Source organism: Sander lucioperca, chromosome 21 (genome assembly GCF_008315115.2).
Source record: "Sander lucioperca isolate FBNREF2018 chromosome 21, SLUC_FBN_1.2, whole genome shotgun sequence".
NCBI lineage: Eukaryota > Metazoa > Chordata > Actinopteri > Perciformes > Percidae > Sander > Sander lucioperca.
The window spans coordinates 26,003,216-26,021,555 of NC_050193.1; the positions used below are offsets into that span (position 1 = coordinate 26,003,216).

At 39.6% G+C, this 18,340-nt stretch overlaps 1 protein-coding gene and 1 non-coding gene across 3 annotated transcripts in view; one reads left to right on the forward strand and one right to left on the reverse strand.

Annotated features, from left to right (window-relative positions):
* LOC116063989 (gap junction gamma-1 protein) overlaps positions 1-18,340 on the reverse strand; it is a 43,775-nt gene that overhangs the window by 16,086 nt on the left and 9,349 nt on the right. The window lies entirely within an intron of this gene.
* trnac-gca lies at positions 423-494 on the forward strand. The gene has a single exon. It is a non-coding gene; the product is annotated as a tRNA-Cys (tRNA).

Sequence of the window (18,340 nt, forward strand, 5' to 3'; positions counted from 1 at the left end):
TGGTAATAACCTTGAATAATTTCACGTCCTCATCTCCTTTTGATGTAGGCCTAAGTATTTCATGGAGCACTTTCTTCAGTCATATTTTTTTTTTTTATAGAAAACTGCACTAGATGTGATGGTGATTTTGATGGCTATAATATACATACTAAAGAGGAATAATGTCAGCTTTTTACAGCTAATCTTATTAAATCAATATAGAAAAGTTCTGGGTACCTCGTGTGTTCAAACACTACCTGTGAATAATATAAAATTGCTATGTAAGCCACTTTGCCTGTTTGTTTATCCCACAGTCGAGGCCATCTTTGCAGACTCAGCCAGCACACGGTTAGAGATGATTTATTACATACATTTTCTGTGTACGTACGTACATGTAAAGTGGAACAACTCCATGTTACTGTGACGGCCAATTCCCGACACAAGGGGGTGTAGCTCAGTGGTAGAGCCTTTGACTGCAGATCAAGAGGTCCCCAGTTCAACTCTGGGTGCCCCCCTTCAAGAGAATGTTTATGTAACTGTGTCCCAAATTCAAACTACATATTCTTAGCAACTTTTTAGTATATAATGTGATCACACTGGAAACATGACAAAATTAAATGTTCTCAAATCAGACATTATCCACACTAAATACAGTGGGTTTTTGAGTGTGCTGTTGATGGATACCCTCCCACAATGCAATGTTGAAAGGAAATAAAGGAGCAGCTCACGGCTAGAGAAAAAATTAAATACAAATTGTGAATCTTGGTAAAACAGCTCCAGAAAGATTTTTTTGTGTTTATGATGTTTAATTGTCAAAGTTTGATGGACACCTGACATCGCACATATTGCATGACCTCCTGTTAGCACCAAGCGGTTAAGAACATTGAGTTTGGCGGACACTGTATACTAATTGCTAAAACAGTATAAGATATAGCATACACATTTCATGTAGAAATAATATGTAGTATGTAGTACAGATTTTGGACACAGCTACAACCGCAGCACTGTTAATATAGAGTTTTAATTTCCCTTGAACTGTCTCCCTTAAAAATATTTTTATTTTCCTGCTTTTATCTTTTTCTACACTGTATTGGTTTTATACACCAAATTGTTTTTTATCTGTTTTCTTTTATACCTGATCATTTTATGACTTGTCTGTTTTATTTTGCTGCCTTTGTGTTCTATGAATAAAGATTATTAGGCTATTATAAAATAAAGATAGTTTCACTGCTTACAGTTATGATTAGCTGTTAAGACAACTACTGCTCTATTTAACCAATAATGCTGTAGTTCCTCCTGCTGTCATAGCAGTCTCCAGTAACATTTCCGAGCAGTGCCAACTCACTCACTTTCGTCTTCCACGCAGCTTTAGAAAAACTATTAATATTAGAAATCTGTAAGTTGTGGTTGGTGTACACATAGGATGATCTGCTGACTAAATATATTTGACAGAAACCAGAGTTAAATGATGCGCTGCAAATCAGTTGACTCCGACTGACACTGTAATATCAATTCTTTATCCTTCATCAAACACAGCTGAGACAAGTTGCAAAGATGAGTTTGTGTAGCCTGGTGGCGACTGAAAAGTTCCCCGATTACGTGTATAAAAAGGCGAAAGAAAAAAAACGTGGAGTTATACTTATTTATATAGTCCGAGTGCTATATTATCTGATTTTGGCTCTTTCAAATATGTGTAAAAGGATCATAATATTTAAGCTAGAACTAACTGTGGTATATTATCCTCCCCAGGGATAATAATCACCTTCAGTGGGTACGACTTTACCGGCCCTCAGTTCGTAAATCTGGGGCTTCCCTCCATGCTGCTCATCATGTATACACTAGGACTACATAAAACAGTATTAAAGTGACAGCCTTCACAAATATGTATATATCAGCATGTCATTAAACTGACTGCTCATAGATGGATTGAGGAGATTGGGAGTTTCTTAACTATCATAATCCTTCAGCCTGTCTGCATAAACCAAACTGATTTGACTTATTTGACAGTGTATAGTCCATGTAAACATTTTAAGAAGAGCCTTGAGTGACTGATCCGTCAGACGTCTTCTTGTAATTTTTTTTCCATTGAGTTTCACTCAAGCTTTTACAGCAATTTCTCTATTTCTGAGTTGTAGACTGATGGGTTGCTATAAATGTGCACTAAGCCTGAGACTGCACATGTCACATGTCATCATGAAATGGGGATTTCATGGAAAAGTTTAACTTCCACGAAAACAGTGCATTTTTAAAGATGACAACACAGTCAATACAGGAATTTACAAGTTTACCACCAGAAAGTTGACTGACTGACTGACTAAACTCCAACCAATAATAGTACTATTTTCCAAAATAACTTCCTCCCTTGCTATCAAGTTAACGTAACCCACTTAATGTTGTGTCCAACATTCTGTTTCAACTAGAGGTGTTCAGTATATGTACTAACAAATCTTTTGATTTCCACCTCTCAACAGGCATATTGGGAGAGTAAAAACACAATTGACTGAGGTCTTTACTGTACTGTAAGTCACATCTCCTTCCAGTTCTAATGTTTAGTCAAACAGTAACTGAACATCTTGACTGTGTCTGGATATTTCCTATACAGAGTCACTATAAACTACGCATGTGGTGTAAATATTAAAGTATCAACAGACATTTAATGACAGAAAACAAGTTGGGTGGAGCCTCCTGATCTCTTTGTTAAGCTACTGTATGCATCTATGGATTTAAATATCAGAGGTAGTTCAGGATAAACTGTGAGATGAACTGTTTTAAGATATTATAATTGTGTTGTTTATAAAGCCAGAGAAAGACATATAATATGGGCCCACTGCCCAGCATGGAGAGAGCAACAAGGATGAGAGAGGCTTTCTTGGTGTTTGGGTTGGGTAAGCAGTTTCCATTGGAATGTTTGGACACCATTTAGTTTAATTACATCCACTGGTATAAGTCATTGGCCAAACATTTGACAGCAGGTCAGGAGCTCTCTTGTTCAACTCTGGCTGCCTCCCTTGTTTATACAATGATAGTACAGATGTTTTTATGTCAGTGCATCCAAAACCAAAGTGTGAGCAGACTTGCTGAGAAAGCACTGCAGGTCAATAAGTTAATTCAAGACCGCTACAAAACAACTTGTATTTGTTCAGAGTTTAAAGAACTGAAGCCAAGAGCTTGTAATGTTTCTTTATCTCAAGTCAAGCATACATGTCATGCAGCTTATGGCAGTCAGATGGTATAGCTCAGTGGTGGAGCATCCGGCCCCGGTTTCAAATATGGGCACACTTCATTAACCTCATTAACCATATTACTATGGTTAATGAAGTACATACCTTAAATGCTATCCTAGGAACAAATAGTTCTTATAAATGTTATTTTAGAGTCCAGTTAAAAAGGTTGTAAATGTTCCTTTACCAATAGTACAGCTGACCAGCCGCACATCATTTCATGCTTAGCTGAAAAAAGCCCTTAATTATAGGCAGTCCAGTCTTTGTTTATAATAAGCATGAAGGAAATTAGTCAACCTGAAGTAAAAAAGCAACAAACAAGCAACAAATATGTGAAAACACTTTTTTTTAAATACTTCAGAGAGAACAGGAGGGAATTACAGTCTATATATATAGTTTACACTATTATTTAAATCAAGACCTGATAAGAGTTGAGGAGGTGGTTCTCAGTTTAACTCTGAGTGCCCCCTGAAAGCCCATATACACAACCTCTAGGTAGGCTACTACATGGTGTGGAAGCACTGGAATGCATATTTATTCAGTTCAACAAATTGATTTACATGAGCCTGAATAAGTGCATCAGGACAACAAGAAAATATACTAAACTGGGCCATCTGTAAGGCAATATTAACTCTATGTGAAACAGTTTTATAGATCATCGTTGCCTTAGTACAAAACCATTTCAGTGAATCAATATTGATGCAAAGTGCTCACTTAGGTTAAACAGCATGTTTGGGGGGGGGGGGGATTTATTCGTACAATTACCTGCAGCGTCGTTGAGCGTGGTGTCTGGCTGGAACGGAAACCTGTAGACTTTCAGAACGCACTAGTACACAGTTTGACACCTGTGGCTGTGATGTTATGTAATGTTCTGTGTTACGTGCCAGTGGCTCTCAATCTCAATGTCAGGAAACAGATTTCTGCTAGTTTAATTTGAAACATTCCGGCCTCTACATAAGGACTGCTGTGCTGTTAGACTGCAACAAACAGCATAAAGGATGTTTATGTTGTGGACATAGATTATTTCTACAAGGGGGACTGAGATTTGAACCAGGGACCTCTTGAGCTGCAGTCAACTGAGCTACACCCTTACTACTCTAGTCCTCTATGGAAGTGGCTTTGTTTTGATAGGGTGATGGATAGATGGCTCTAGGGTCTAAATATAGCATACCTGAACAATGCACAATATGAATACTGTTGCACACTAATGAACAAACAAACAAACAAACAAACCAAGCAAGCAACAAACCAACCAACCATATCATGTTGTTTATGGAAATCCTCATGCTGAGAATCTATTAATGCAAACCAGAGGAAAACAACAAACTATTTAGTCTTATCTGTTTTAGTAATAAGTCCATCCATAATTAAGTCACATTTACATTAAGACCTCTGATATTTTCTAAAATGTACCACATTCATCAGTTTACTTTTTTATAATATTAGATTTGATTACTTGGCAAGAAAATAAAAATAAGAGTAAAGTCTGTAAGGTGTGAGTTCACTGTGAGGTTCATGGTATCTCCATTTCATGTACAACAGTGTTTGAATATTTAACTGCAAGACGTCCATGGGAATATTAAACCCTTGTACATTTTTTCTGTAATTAGCATGGAGCAAATTAATTATTCGGGGTGAATAAAGGCTACAGCATCTACAAGCACACTTTCATTATCAAACACAAACATTCAGAGGCTCATGAATGAACCCACACAATCAACACATCTGTGATTGAGAAGGAACGTGATTCCTGCTTGACTCAGTAAGCTCTGTGAAAAAAGCCTGCAGCTACAAACATAATAAGAGCTACAAGCTGTATTCTATAAATCCTGATCATGTATGTTTGATCTCTACTTCACTTCTTCCTTCCATATAACTATGTCTCTTAGGTTTAATGTGTTGCCAAAGACTCTGCAGATTAAGATTATAGGAGCACCAATTTACAATACACTCATATTATCTTATATTGCTACTGTCATGCTCATGCGGTTATAGCTCAGTGTTGGAACACAAACTGTTAGTACCCCCTCTGTTGATAATACACATTATATACAGTCAAAGCTGGTGGGATAATATGATGAATATAGTTTATTGGAGCATAACAAAGCAACCTTAACAAGCCAAATTGCCCCTTGGCGACATTATTGTAAAGACTATCCAATCCAATCGAAAAACAATATTATATTTGAGGTTAGACTAAGGAGGTATAGCTTAAAGGTGCTCTAAGCGATGTTGGGTGAGAGCACTTCTTGTTGACGTTCAAAGTATTTTCAAACAAAACGAGGCTAGCTCGCCCCTCCCTCCTCCTCATCCCGTCCCCTCTCCCTCCCTTCCGTGCTTGCGCGCACTAACCCCCCCATAACCCCTCCCAGTCTGTTATGCAGCCTAGGCTACATAACCTTATCCGTCCTCATATCACTAACGCCACCCATCTTATGCTCTATATCCCAGCAGATTATTTGTGTCGTACGTTTTTTTGCAAACGGCAGTTTTCTTTACAACACTGGTGATGCAGAGCATATTAGTAAAGCCACTGTAGCAAAGTGCCGTCAGAAGAGCGTGACTCGCTCTTACGTGTGTTTTAAACGTTTTTGTAGTGTTCCCTGGACACAAACCAGTAAGAGACATTAAAAAGGAGTTCCACAGTATTGTAGGTGAATGTTGTAAACCCTTTGAAATAAAAGATTATAAATTATAATTCTGTTAATGATGGTGCTGCAGCCTCAGTGGAATTAGTAGGCGTAGTAGGCCTACTTTTTCATCCACAAAGCACCTAAATGAAATAGATTATAGGTTCAATACCATTTCACCAGTAATATTAGGCTATACTTATGATTACATATGATATACACTATATTGGAATATACGCATTTACTCTAGCAGCAATTTTCTCCCACGCAAATTCTCTCTCTTTTGCAGCAGCCGCTGTGTTGTTTTTTTATCTCGCTGTGCGCATGAGTATTTCCGCCAACCGTTTGTTTGCGGTTGTTACCATGGTGAATTGTAGTATCATGGCTCCATTCATGTTGCCTTTTTATTGTGGTGGTGCACGCGCGTGAACCTACTCTGAGTTGATTGAACCAACTCAAATCAGCTGTTCTGAAACCGAAAACTCAGAGTTTCCCATCTCAGGGTAAATCAACTCAGAGATCAGGGTTAGACTCAGAGTTTGTTAAACCTCCTTCCTGAAACGGGCCCCAGGTTGGCACAGTTTATTTTTGTTGGCATTTGTGGAGCCTGGGCTGTCTACAGAGACCACGTTTTTTTTTACAGTGTGTTCAGGGGACAGGCAGCTAGCGGATAGTGAGGAGATGTTTGCTGTATGTGACAAAAAATGTTGTAGCCTAAAAAACGTGTGACATTGCTTAGAGCACCCCTGGCTACGTACATAGGTACGTGGAGGCACGGACCCTACGTTGCCTGATGTGCACAAAATGTAACTACAGGTCACGGGGACGCACGTCGCTCGGCTGTGGCTTGGTGGCGTTGCTCTTCCCACTACTCATTTCCTGGTTCTCCTTCTCCATAAACAACATGAAATCAAGGAGAGGGTTAACTTTTCCTGCTAAAGATTTCCCACCGTGGTCAGAAAACACAGGAGAGACACTTTGTTTCTGCCTCTAGAGTCGGCACTTGCTCCGAAGCTAATCACCGTCACTCTCTCACTCGCTCTACCACACACTCCCCACGCTCTTACAGAAATCAACGCACACACCAACGCACATGTATAAACCTTAGGCCATTTACGTAGGCTACGGCGAAAGCTTTAGTGGTAGAGCATTTTACTGCTTTTTTTTCCTAACCTTTTCTTATGAACTGCATATGTTCTTTGAGAGTTGCGTACTGTATCTTCCATCACATGTACAGCAGCAGGACTGAGCCACACTTCATTAATGCTTTGCCATTCCAAAATCTTTAACTCAACTCAGCCTTTAAGAATCCCATCTCTAATTAGTGGCGAGGAGACGAGTTAACCTGAGGTGAACAGATGGTCGGGCATCTCCGTGAGCATGTGTACGTTATCATCCATAATCATGCATGCCAAGACACACATGCACACATCCGGAAGCACACAGTTATCGCCTCCTCAGGCTCAGGCTCACCTGCACACTCAGAGAGTCATTAGAGAAGGAAGGAGGAAGAGGGAGGAAGTAGCTGAGGGAGGGAGGGAGGGAGGGGGGAGGGCTGAAAGAGGTGGAGTCTGAAGATCTGTGTGAATGAAGGCAGTGTTTGTGTGTGTATTGACTGAGTAAGCATATACAATATATGATGAATTAGAGATAAAAACAATTTTGTCCCAGTAACCAAGTTAAAGGCCATTGGTAAAGCAAAGTTCTCCTGAGGGTAACAGCTGGTTTTTGTGTGTGTGTGTGTGTGTGTGTGTGTGTGTATGTGTGTATGTGTGTATGTGTGTATGTGTGTGTGTGTGTGTGTGTGTGTGTGTGTGTGTGTGTGTGTGTGTGTGTGTGTGTGTGTGTGTGTGTGTGTGTGTGTGTGTGCACTTGGGTGTGTGTGCGCTTGGGTGTGAGTCAGGCTGAGAGTGACTCAGAATTAGATGTTTCTTGTTGTGTCTTCAGGCGGGGATGGAGCGTATTAGACGCGCGCGCGCGCGTGTGTGTGTGTGTGTGTGTGTGTGTGTGTGTGTGTGTGTGTGTGTGTGTGTGTGTGTGTGTGTGTGTGTGTGTGTGTGTGTGTGTCTACATGTGTAGGTGCATGTGCAGAGCACCTTTGCCTTTGAAAACAGGTTTAGAGGGCAGAGGGAATGTATGTATGTGTTTGTGTGTGTTTGTTTAAATCTCTGAATGTTTGTGCTCATAAACTACTGTACGTGTGTGTTATGGTTATTCATATTATTCTCATTGCCCAGGGAAGTGGTCAGTCTTTCATTAGTGTATTACACTTGAGAGTTCTGTTCCTGAGGTGGCTGCTGGTGCTAAATATCACACACCTGGATGCATAGTGTGTGTAGCTCCCTCTCCTTCCGTGTCTTCTAAGACCCTATTACCATGCTAATAATATCCAACAAATCATATAGCACGTTCACCTTCATGAGTCTTCGTCAGAGCGGCCAAACAGCACATACAGGATTAGGGATGACTTAATTTACAGTGGTGTATCTTTAATACCGCAGGAGCCCAAAAGCTGGGCAGAGGGAAGACGGATAGGAGAGGAAGGTTTCTTTAACATTCCAAATATGTGTGTATAAATACCACAACTGGTTCCAATATTAAAGTCATCTACTGTTTGTACATCTGTTTTTGCTGTAAAATGAGGAATGGGAATTGGAGAGTATAAGTTGAATTTAGTTTGCATTTCCTTAGTGGTAGCATGTTTATGTGCATTTTATGGCTAATATGACACAAAATCTGATGATTACAAGGGCATAAAAGCATTTAGTAGTAACATATTATGATACTGCTACATGTATGAAATATTATGTTACATGATTACAATTATCAAAGGTGAAAGTATTCAGATATGTTGCTTTACTAGCCTGAAAATAATAGAATGTGAAAATCACAAGTAAAATAGTTTAAGTTAAAGTAATTTTTACCAGCAAAAGGTCCAAAAGTAAAAGTAGTAATATCAGGAATGATCCATTTTATGACTCTTTTTGCCCAGTAATTGAAATCAAACTCTAGGCAAATACAATGACAATAAAAAAGAAAATTATAAGTAAATAAAAAAAGAAATATATATATATATATATATATACATATATATATATATATATATATATATATATATATATATATATGTATATATATATATACAAATGAGCAAAATGTTAAACATGCAGAAGTTATTAATATTTTTAACAAACTAAGTAAGCGAAGACAAAAATATTAGCTTGATCTCCAGTCAAACATAATGATCTTGATACATAGTCACATACATATCTCTTCTTTTTATCTTGTTGTGGCATTTAATCTGTGATTCTTAAGGGGGTCCATGGCATTCTGCCAGGGGTTCCGTGAAAAGTTTTCAGATTCATTCATTTAAATGATCATGACACAAAAGGCTTTATAGTTCGACGAATGATATTTAAATCTATAATAGTTCATAGATTACTTTTAAATCTAACAAATATATGAGGGGATCCACAATATATTCTCTATCTTGTAAGGGGTCCTTTGTTTAAAGGTGTGGAAAATCCTAACATGCCTAACATGCAAAGTAAATTTAACAACAGCTGTCGAATCAATGTAGTGGAAGTACAATAGTTCCCTCTGAAATGCAGTGGAGCCAAAATCCCAGCATACATAAAACCGTGACAAAAATGTTACCTGATAACAATCACTATCATTAGTAACACACAACCCAGTCGATGCAAATTTATCAAGGTCATGCGAGATATGAAATGTTAATCTGTTAATTGAAATTCTGGAAGTGGAAATGGGTGCACATTCATTTTGAAATGCTAAATCATTTCAGCAGTATGAAAAAAAAAAATGCAAATTTCAGCAGTCTTCACATGGCTACAGGTCTTTCACGCTTGGCTAATGTATCAGTTAGATAAATCTGACATTAGAATAAATTAAGTTGAACTGGCTGTATAGGCCCGCTGCATTCACTGTCCTCGCCTATGTGTTTGTAAAGGACTTTGGTAACCCACTTATGCAGCTGGATTTGCATTGAGTGAATTGAAGCGAAAGATTTAAATGGCATCAGTCTTGCTATTAAAGCAAAGCAAAACATCAGACAAACAGGGAGGAGCAATTCTCTTTCTCTTTATATATATATATATATATATATATATATATGTGTGTGTGTGTGTGTGTGTGTGTGTGTGTGTGTGTGTGTGTGTGCGTGTGTGTGTGTGTGCATGGAGCAGGGGGAGTGCTGTCCCTTGCCTCTGCTCAGTGTGTGCAGCAGCTGCAGCTTTCAGCCTCAGTCTAAACTGTAGGGGCCATTCTGCTGTCTAAAAGACTAGATACAAAGAGCAGAATGGTGATGAGAGATGACTCTGAGGAGAGCACTGATGGTTTGCTTCAAACAGACTCAATTCGCAATTCAACATTTGTATGAAGTGAAAACAAAAACCACGCTTCCGGGTCAAGGATTCGGAGTGGGCTCTAAAATAAGTCACACTGTTTGGAGCTGTTTTTGGAAGAGGTGAACACAAGGGTAATACTGCCATAAAAGCTTGTGTCGGTTTCACAACTGGCCTGAGGGTGGGAAAATCTTGGACTGAATTTGGAGAGAGTAGTCTCATCCCTCCTTTCCTGATATGAGGTCTTATCCTTTGTCGTCTGCTGTCAAAACCAAAAAATAAAAAAAGACCATGGATACAGATGCTGACCTGCGCCTGAAGCACACATAGGTATGTTCCAGGGGAAAACCCTGCAAGCGAAGCAATCAATTCTCACACTCTATAGAAACAAACAGGCATGCATGTACACCTAAACAAACAAAGGGAGCTAAACACGCATTGCGCCCACAGTCTAATGAGACAAAATCAGAGAGAGTGCATGAATGGAGTGCCCTGTTTCAGCCCATGGCATTGAGCGCTAAGCAATGACAAAGCTCTCATGCAACACCCCCATTCATAGTCTGGCACTAAGGGTAGAAAATGGAGCTTGCTTGCAAGCCAGCTCACAGGATAGAGGTATTATAAGAAAGCAGGGGGACTCTGCACACTAGTATTCTTCCTCACCATCCCCCACCTCCCTCCCTGTGGGCCCTCGCTACCCGCCCCCACAACTCCCAGCACACCCTCACCCTTCCACTAACCTCCCTCATTTTTGCTCTCACTACTGTTCTCAGTCCCCATCCCCCTCTCCAAAACCTCCACTTCCTTCTCCTCATCATCATCCAGGAAGGGCCATAAGAACAGACGCTCTTTATAATTACACACACTGTCTGCCATTGGATGATGATAATGGTTCATTCCAAACTGAAGGTCACGTATATACAGTACGATGCCTGTCGCTTGGTCTATATATTGTCAAAAAAATTGTGAAACTGCCTATCACAATTTCCTTAAGTCCAAAGTAATGTATATATAACATTCAGAAAATATTCACAATGAGAGCTGAATTTTGGGATATTTCCCAGAAAAAAAGCAAATACAAAATCTGTTAATTGTTTGGTAACCCTTCAGATTTATCTTGTGTACCCCTTGGGGAGTAAATGCCCGCCCTAGCTTATTTTATCTGAATACACTTTTAGTCAGGTAAAAACTTCTAGTAATTCAAATGAAAAACTAAAGATTAAAAGAACATCTAAAAAACTTTATAACTGTCATCTCCCATCCATAATGTGAGATATGTTCATATCAGATGCAAACATCAGTGTGAATGGGGGTAGAATTCAGTGGCAGAGCATTTGACTGCAGCTCAAGAGATTCCCAGCTCAACTATAGGTGCCCCTTGCTCCAACCAGCTACAACTTCTGCTACAACCAGAAGGTGGAGCTTTGCTCTGGGAATGCCGTTTATGTACATAGTAGCTCTGTTTTGAGTGTCCATGGCAGCCACTGAGAAGCAAACAGAGAAGAGATAACAGTTTCCAAACAAAGACACGTCTACACTGTACGGCTCAGAGTTTTTGACTCAAGATCAAACTATTATTTCAAAAGAAGTTCGAGAGTGTGGAAGAAACGAAAGTGTGTTTATTTCTTCTGTGTCACTATTTTTTAAACGTCCCCCCTTGTGACTGCACAATCATGGGAAATGTGGTGTGCAAAATTTAAACCTTTCAGAGGTGACACCTTTTTCTCTAAACAAAGAGTTTTCTGCACTGTACTTGTCATAACTCAAAAAAAGTATAAATAGCAGAGGGTAATTAAGCAACATTCAAATGATTATGGTCTTCTATTAAATAACACTTGAGCAAATGTGGCTGGGTTGGCTCAGTGGGTAGAGCAGGTGCACATATACTGAGAGGTTTATGCCTCGACGCAGAGGTCCAGAGTTCGAATCTGACCTGTGATGATTTCCTGCATGTCGTCTCTCTCTCTCTCCCCTTTCTCACTTAGCTGTCCTGTCAAATTAAAGGTGGAAAAGCCCAAAAAATTATCTCTAAAAACAAAATAACAACACTTGAACAAGAGCAAATGTGGCACTTAACAGCTTGATTGTTGGTCTTTATGAATGGTTTCTGAGCGCCTTGGTAGTTGAATGGTTACAGGTCATGCCACAACGTCGCCGGTTTGATTTCTAGCTGGGGACCTTTGCCTCACCCTGTTTCCTGTCTGCCTTTTTTTGTCAGCTGTCCAATAAAGGGGACAATGCCAAACAATTATTTTAAATCTTAAATAAATAAATGGTTTCCATTCTCACGTCAGCCGCAAGTGGCATTTTATTCTCATACATCAGCTTTTATTTTTGGAGGGGCACTCCAAATTAAGTGCAATTCTAAAATGAAGGGTTAACAAAGCCTTTAGCCCAGCATAGAAAAAGTATAAAAGAAGAAGTAATTAATTTTTATTTGGTGTCAACTTTATGCTGCGGACAATCCACTTTTAGGCTTTTTTGGAACAAATCATGGTTTTCTAATTAAAGCGAAATGATGATGTTTTTTTTAACTCAGCTATGACAAGAATATAAATGTGCTTAATTTAAAAATCACATCCTTTGTGTTTGTGTGGCCCAGTGCACACATACCATCTTGCTCCTATCTGATAGAGGATTTTGTATGCTTTCAGTGAGAGCCAGCAGTGATGTGAAACAAACTGCTACCAAGCACTGGAAGGCAGGACTAACCCCCCCCCCCAGCAAAAAAACATTTTACAGACTTCGGGCCAATTACTACACGCACACACAAACACACAGTTTCTTCACTTATTGATGAGATTGATTTCTTTGTGCTCAGAGGTGCTATCCCTGCCAGCTGATGTGTGCAGGAGCTGATTAGATTGTTGATTTATGACTGACCATAAATAATGGCACTCTGAGCTCAGCTAGAACTGACCTGAGAGGGGAGATGCATGGGATTGCATGGCGAAAAGACAAATGGGTTAAGCGAGGTAAAGCAGGACAGAGGAAACGAGATGAAGGGGGCTATAAGAGCATTAGGCCGCTCCTGTACAGAAGCCTGGCTTAACTGTGAAGCTCATTGTCTCGGGCCAAAGCAGACCTGAGACCTGCCAACTGCGCTCATCTCCCTCTGCTTTGTCAGGGCTGACAATGTCAGCGCTCAGCATCGAGATGACAAACAGACTTAAAGTGAGGATTTTAATACAATGTAAATCACAAACAGGTTGGATGTAATACAATGCAACAACACTAATGAGTTGATTAACAGCTGTCTTATTAAACTCCTCCCATTCTTAGTACCTGACATTTCACTTTAAACAAGTTAATAGCTTAACTTCCACCCCTGTAGCTAGCGTGAAATTGGCACTTAGAGCATCATGAGTCGTGGACATCTATTTAGGGTGTGACAATGAGTCAATCAGTTAGAAACACGCATGACTTCCTGCTAAAATTAATTAGCATTGTGTAATGAAATGTGGCTTTCGCCCTGCAGCAATGAGCTGTTTAAATCATCTTAGAGGAGCAAGCATTGACTTCATGAACCAAGCCCTGAGCTGCTGGGTCTAATGGCAGCGGCTCCGCACACACATGCTGCCAGGAAGGAGAGCACACAGAGGCCAAATGCCACTGCCAGCCGCAGTTGAATTTTTCTTACTGCAGATAAGTGGAGACATTCTTGCCATCACAGTGACTGAATACTGAGAAGATGATTTTGGCTCAACTTGTGTGGAGGAAGAGGCGGGTTCGTCTGTGAGCTCAGGGCTCATGTTGGCATAAATTAGTGTGATTAAACACACATACATGCACCCGAGCAAGTCCATATTCCAATTAAGGTTTTATTTGGGTTAAGCTGTTCACATGAACCCTTGATAATATGCAACCAAGTCTCCCTGTTGACATGAATGATTCACTTAACACCAATATTCTTGTCCACCTGTGATGCTGGACTGCAGATTGAGCAGTCTGTTGCCAGCTGCCCCCTCCCTCTCTCTTTGACATAGATTACAATTTTTAATATATAGGAAAGAAATGATCCTCCTAGTCCAAAATTTGTAATCTATATCTCTTGACAGATGTCCAAGAAAGAAATTAAACATTTTAAAACCAAACTGGCTCTTCATCAGGTACAGAAAAAGAGCCATGAAGTAGCTTACATATACTTATTTTAATGTAATAAATATAAAGGAGAATATGTCATGGTGTTGCAAGTCTTTTGTGGGAGATAGCATATGCAATATTGTTTTGTAGAAATGCATATCTATTCTATAATTATAAAATGCTGACGTTGGTTTTGTGCAGTTGGTCGAAAAGTGAAAGAGGTCAAATGTTTCTTTTCACAGAGGAACAGTCATCATACAGTAACTTCCCAGAAAATATGAGTTTAAACTGTAACATGCAATTAATCAAAATCAGGTTGTGTTAATAGAAATACCCCCAAAAATGTCAAGAATGTAAATGTACTGAAGTTTCAGGCCTGAAACATTGATTTCCTGCTTCCATGATATACAGTATACACCATCTCAGAGACGAGAACACAACATCTACTGTACAACATCTTCTCTTTTTTTATAACAGCTGTTTGTTGCCTTGAGGGAATAATTCACCCTCTGCTGGTAGGGGTTAAGCATCTCGCTCAAGGATGTTTTAGCAGATCCTTCCGATATAAATATAAATGCGTTGGCAGACACTGACCCTGACCCTGTTTCTTTTGACAAATCCAAAAGACATCATTCATATTTATATCTGGCCACGAATAGCAGGGGACAAGGATCTCCCAAGCTATACTTCTGGGTAATAACTCAAGTGTCAGTGAATAGCATCCATCAGCCATCATTCACTTTCATCTGACTGCACCATGGACACTATCACTCCACTTGCCTTAAGTAGCAAAGCAGGCTGACTGAAGACTCCAGCGGCAGGAAGGGCCAAGCTTCATCAAACGACAATACTTAGAGACAGAGTTGATGCAGAGTTCAGCCTGAATTCATTACAGTGACTTACAGAGAGCCACCACATGGCGACATACATGTCAGTATAAATGACGGGTTTAATAGGTGAAAGTCAAGAGGTAAATGGATTGAAGCTCTAATTTTAGCCATGCTGCCAACATAGGTCTATGGATGGCAATGTCGTCAGACTGAACTATCTCAACAACTAATGGATGTATTGCCATGACATTTGCTACAGACATTCATGTCCCCCTCAGGATGAATTGTAATAACTTTGGTGATCCCTTATTCTTTCACGCTTCTCTTGTAGCATTATCATCAGGTCAATGTTTGAATTAAAGCCAAATACCTGCAAAACTAATGACATTCCCATCAGCCTCAGATGTACTTTGTGTTTAGTGTTAATTAGAAAATTTGCTTTTCTAACAAGCTAAACTAAGACGATTAACATGGTAAACATTAAGCATGTTAGCATTGTTATTGTGAGCATGTTAGCATTTAGCTCAGGTACAGCCTCACATAGTCGCTGACATGGCTGTAAACTCTTGTTTTTACCTTATTTATTCTCCATTTAAAATATGTTTTGTAGTTGTGGCTGAATCACTAAAAAAAGAAACTAAAATGTTACAGAGGTACAAGTCATCTCCACTTCCATAAGACTGAAACCTTGCTAGGACAGATTTCTCCAAAGTGTGCCTCTGTGCAGAATTTTACTAGCATTTAAGCAGATTATTTTGGTTGCTTAGGTTTTGTTTTTTTGGTGTTTTTTGTGTATGTGTTCAAGAGACAAGATGATTCAACCGAAGATGGTATTTTCTCTCGATTACTATATATGTTTCATTTCTTATTATCTCTTTGGGAAGAGGGTCAAAGTTTAAATTGTTTGGGCATTTTGGGTATTATATAGCCATGTGTTAAAAATGAATATCAATATTCACATTAATTCACATACAGTAACTGCACTGCTTCAAGAGCAAACAATTCCATACTAAATGTATAAGCTGCTACCATAAACCTTCAATATAAATCACACATTTTATGTAAAAATTACTACAAAAAAGATGAAGTCTTTTGCTGTCATTGTTTGCTGCTCTCAATCCATGTTTTTATTCAGAAACACACCCAGCTTTTCTGTGTTATTGGTGGTTGAGGCGTCTTTTATTGAGAGTTTTTTCTAGTGTTTAAAGATCAGAATATGCCAGAGACAACAGAAAAGATGAAATGGAGGCACAGAGAAAAAGAGGAGGCATGCAAAGCTTTTAATTTTTTTTAAATTCTAAACATTAAGAATTGATTCACAATTGCAGCCAAGTTCAGCAGATGGTGAGTGAATGTAAACGGAACTGAGCAATCAAATTCCCTATAAAACACTTAAAGGATGCAGAGAAGGGGAGGAAAGAAAAAATTGAAGAAGGCTGGAGGAGCTGAGAAGGAAACATACTGAGAACAAAAAGAGCATGTTTGCAGCAATATGTTCTCGCCTACGGTTACACTTGTTCCAATGCAACTTTAATCATCCAATCATGCCTGCCATGTCAGCTGACAGGTCTGGTTGTGTAGAAATTGGATTTTGGATGTTGTCCAGCAATGCAAAGACAAGAAAAGGAACAGATAGCAAATAATGGAGGAACAGATTTAAATCTGCACAAGAGCTTTTTTAGGCCAAGTTTAGACATGGCAATGTGTTGTTTATAAAATCTGATTTTATGATCAGTTTTTGAAAATTGCATTGGAATACAACCACAGCACAAGCTAGAAAATCACGTGTCTGCTCAAGAATTGCCTAAACAAATAAAGCACACATTCTCTAAGCTGAGAGTACAGACTCCATAAGTCGATTGTTGCCTGAGGCAAATCCTTCAGGCTGCCTCACAGCTGAGGTGCCCAGTCGGTGTATACAGCAACCCAATAAACACTCCTACATCACATTAAAGACCACACAGTGCTGTGCTTACATTTGCCTACATCAAGACTGGACAAAGTAAAGTATTTTCTTGTTTAGGGCTATCTATGGCTTCTGTTATTATAGGAGATGAAATAAACACAAGTATATAATGAAATAAATCTCCAAGTTGTTTTGTATTCTACTCACCAACACATAAAAAGGGTTTATCTGTTATCCATTTTTTTATGAAATCCAGCCCCATTTTTTATGCTATTTATGGCATTTCTTTTCTACAATAGCTATTCATTGTATTTACATTCAGTGATTAAGGACCCTATTTAAACAATCTATAGTGCATGGTCTAAAGTGCATGGCATAGGTGCGTTAGAGCATGTCCAACTCCACTTTTGCAAGTTAAACGGCGCATCATCTGGGCGCAAAGTGAGGCAGGGAGGACAGCACAAGCACTCCTGCCTGGAAAGGACACGCCCCCCTCAGGTGCAATCACTTCACCCAAACAACAGGCTATACTGCCATCACTATAACTACGGGTGTCACCAAATCTGAGATTACACGACAAAGCTGATAAGAATAAATCATCTGGGTTAATGCATGAGACAGGTTTGCCGACCTCAGGGAGAAATGAGTGTGTCTGCCCTGAGGGTTAGACAGAGAGGTGGGCTGAAGCTGAGGGGTCATGACTGCTCCTTTGCTCCCACGCCAAAACAGAGACAGAAGCAGTGATGAGATCCAGAGACAAACACACTGTGCCAGCCGAGGAAGCTGCTGCTGCTCTCCCCTACGGCCTGCGCATACAATCACTAAGTCATTATCATTCTCAGAACAAACACGTTCTTTATGTAATCTTTATGTAAACGCTCTGTCTTAAGGCGGAGAGAGGATCAGTTCCCTCGACTCCTAAAAACTGCATTTAAGATGGTCCCGAGCAGCGGAGGCCCAAACCAATAATAAACAGAAAAGAGAAAGAAAAAAAATAGAAACAGCACAGAGCTATTTAAAGTAAGGCCATAAGCATTTCTGTCAAGGGAATCTTTTTCCCCTCTTTTTTTATTTTAGACGTAGAGTCTCAAAGTGTTAGCCTGTAAGGCTATCATCGAGGCTACACTTGTAGCACAAGAGCATCTGTGCGTGCCTTTGGGCTTTTTCCTACCAATCACACCATGGTGGGCCATGGCTCTGATAGTCCTGAGGCCTTGTGGCCATGGAAACCCACTCATGTATGAATGTTACTTTGTTTAAACATGACTCCAGGAGAAGAAGAAGAGGAAAGGACAGGAATGTCCTGGGAGACACATCACGTGTTGGT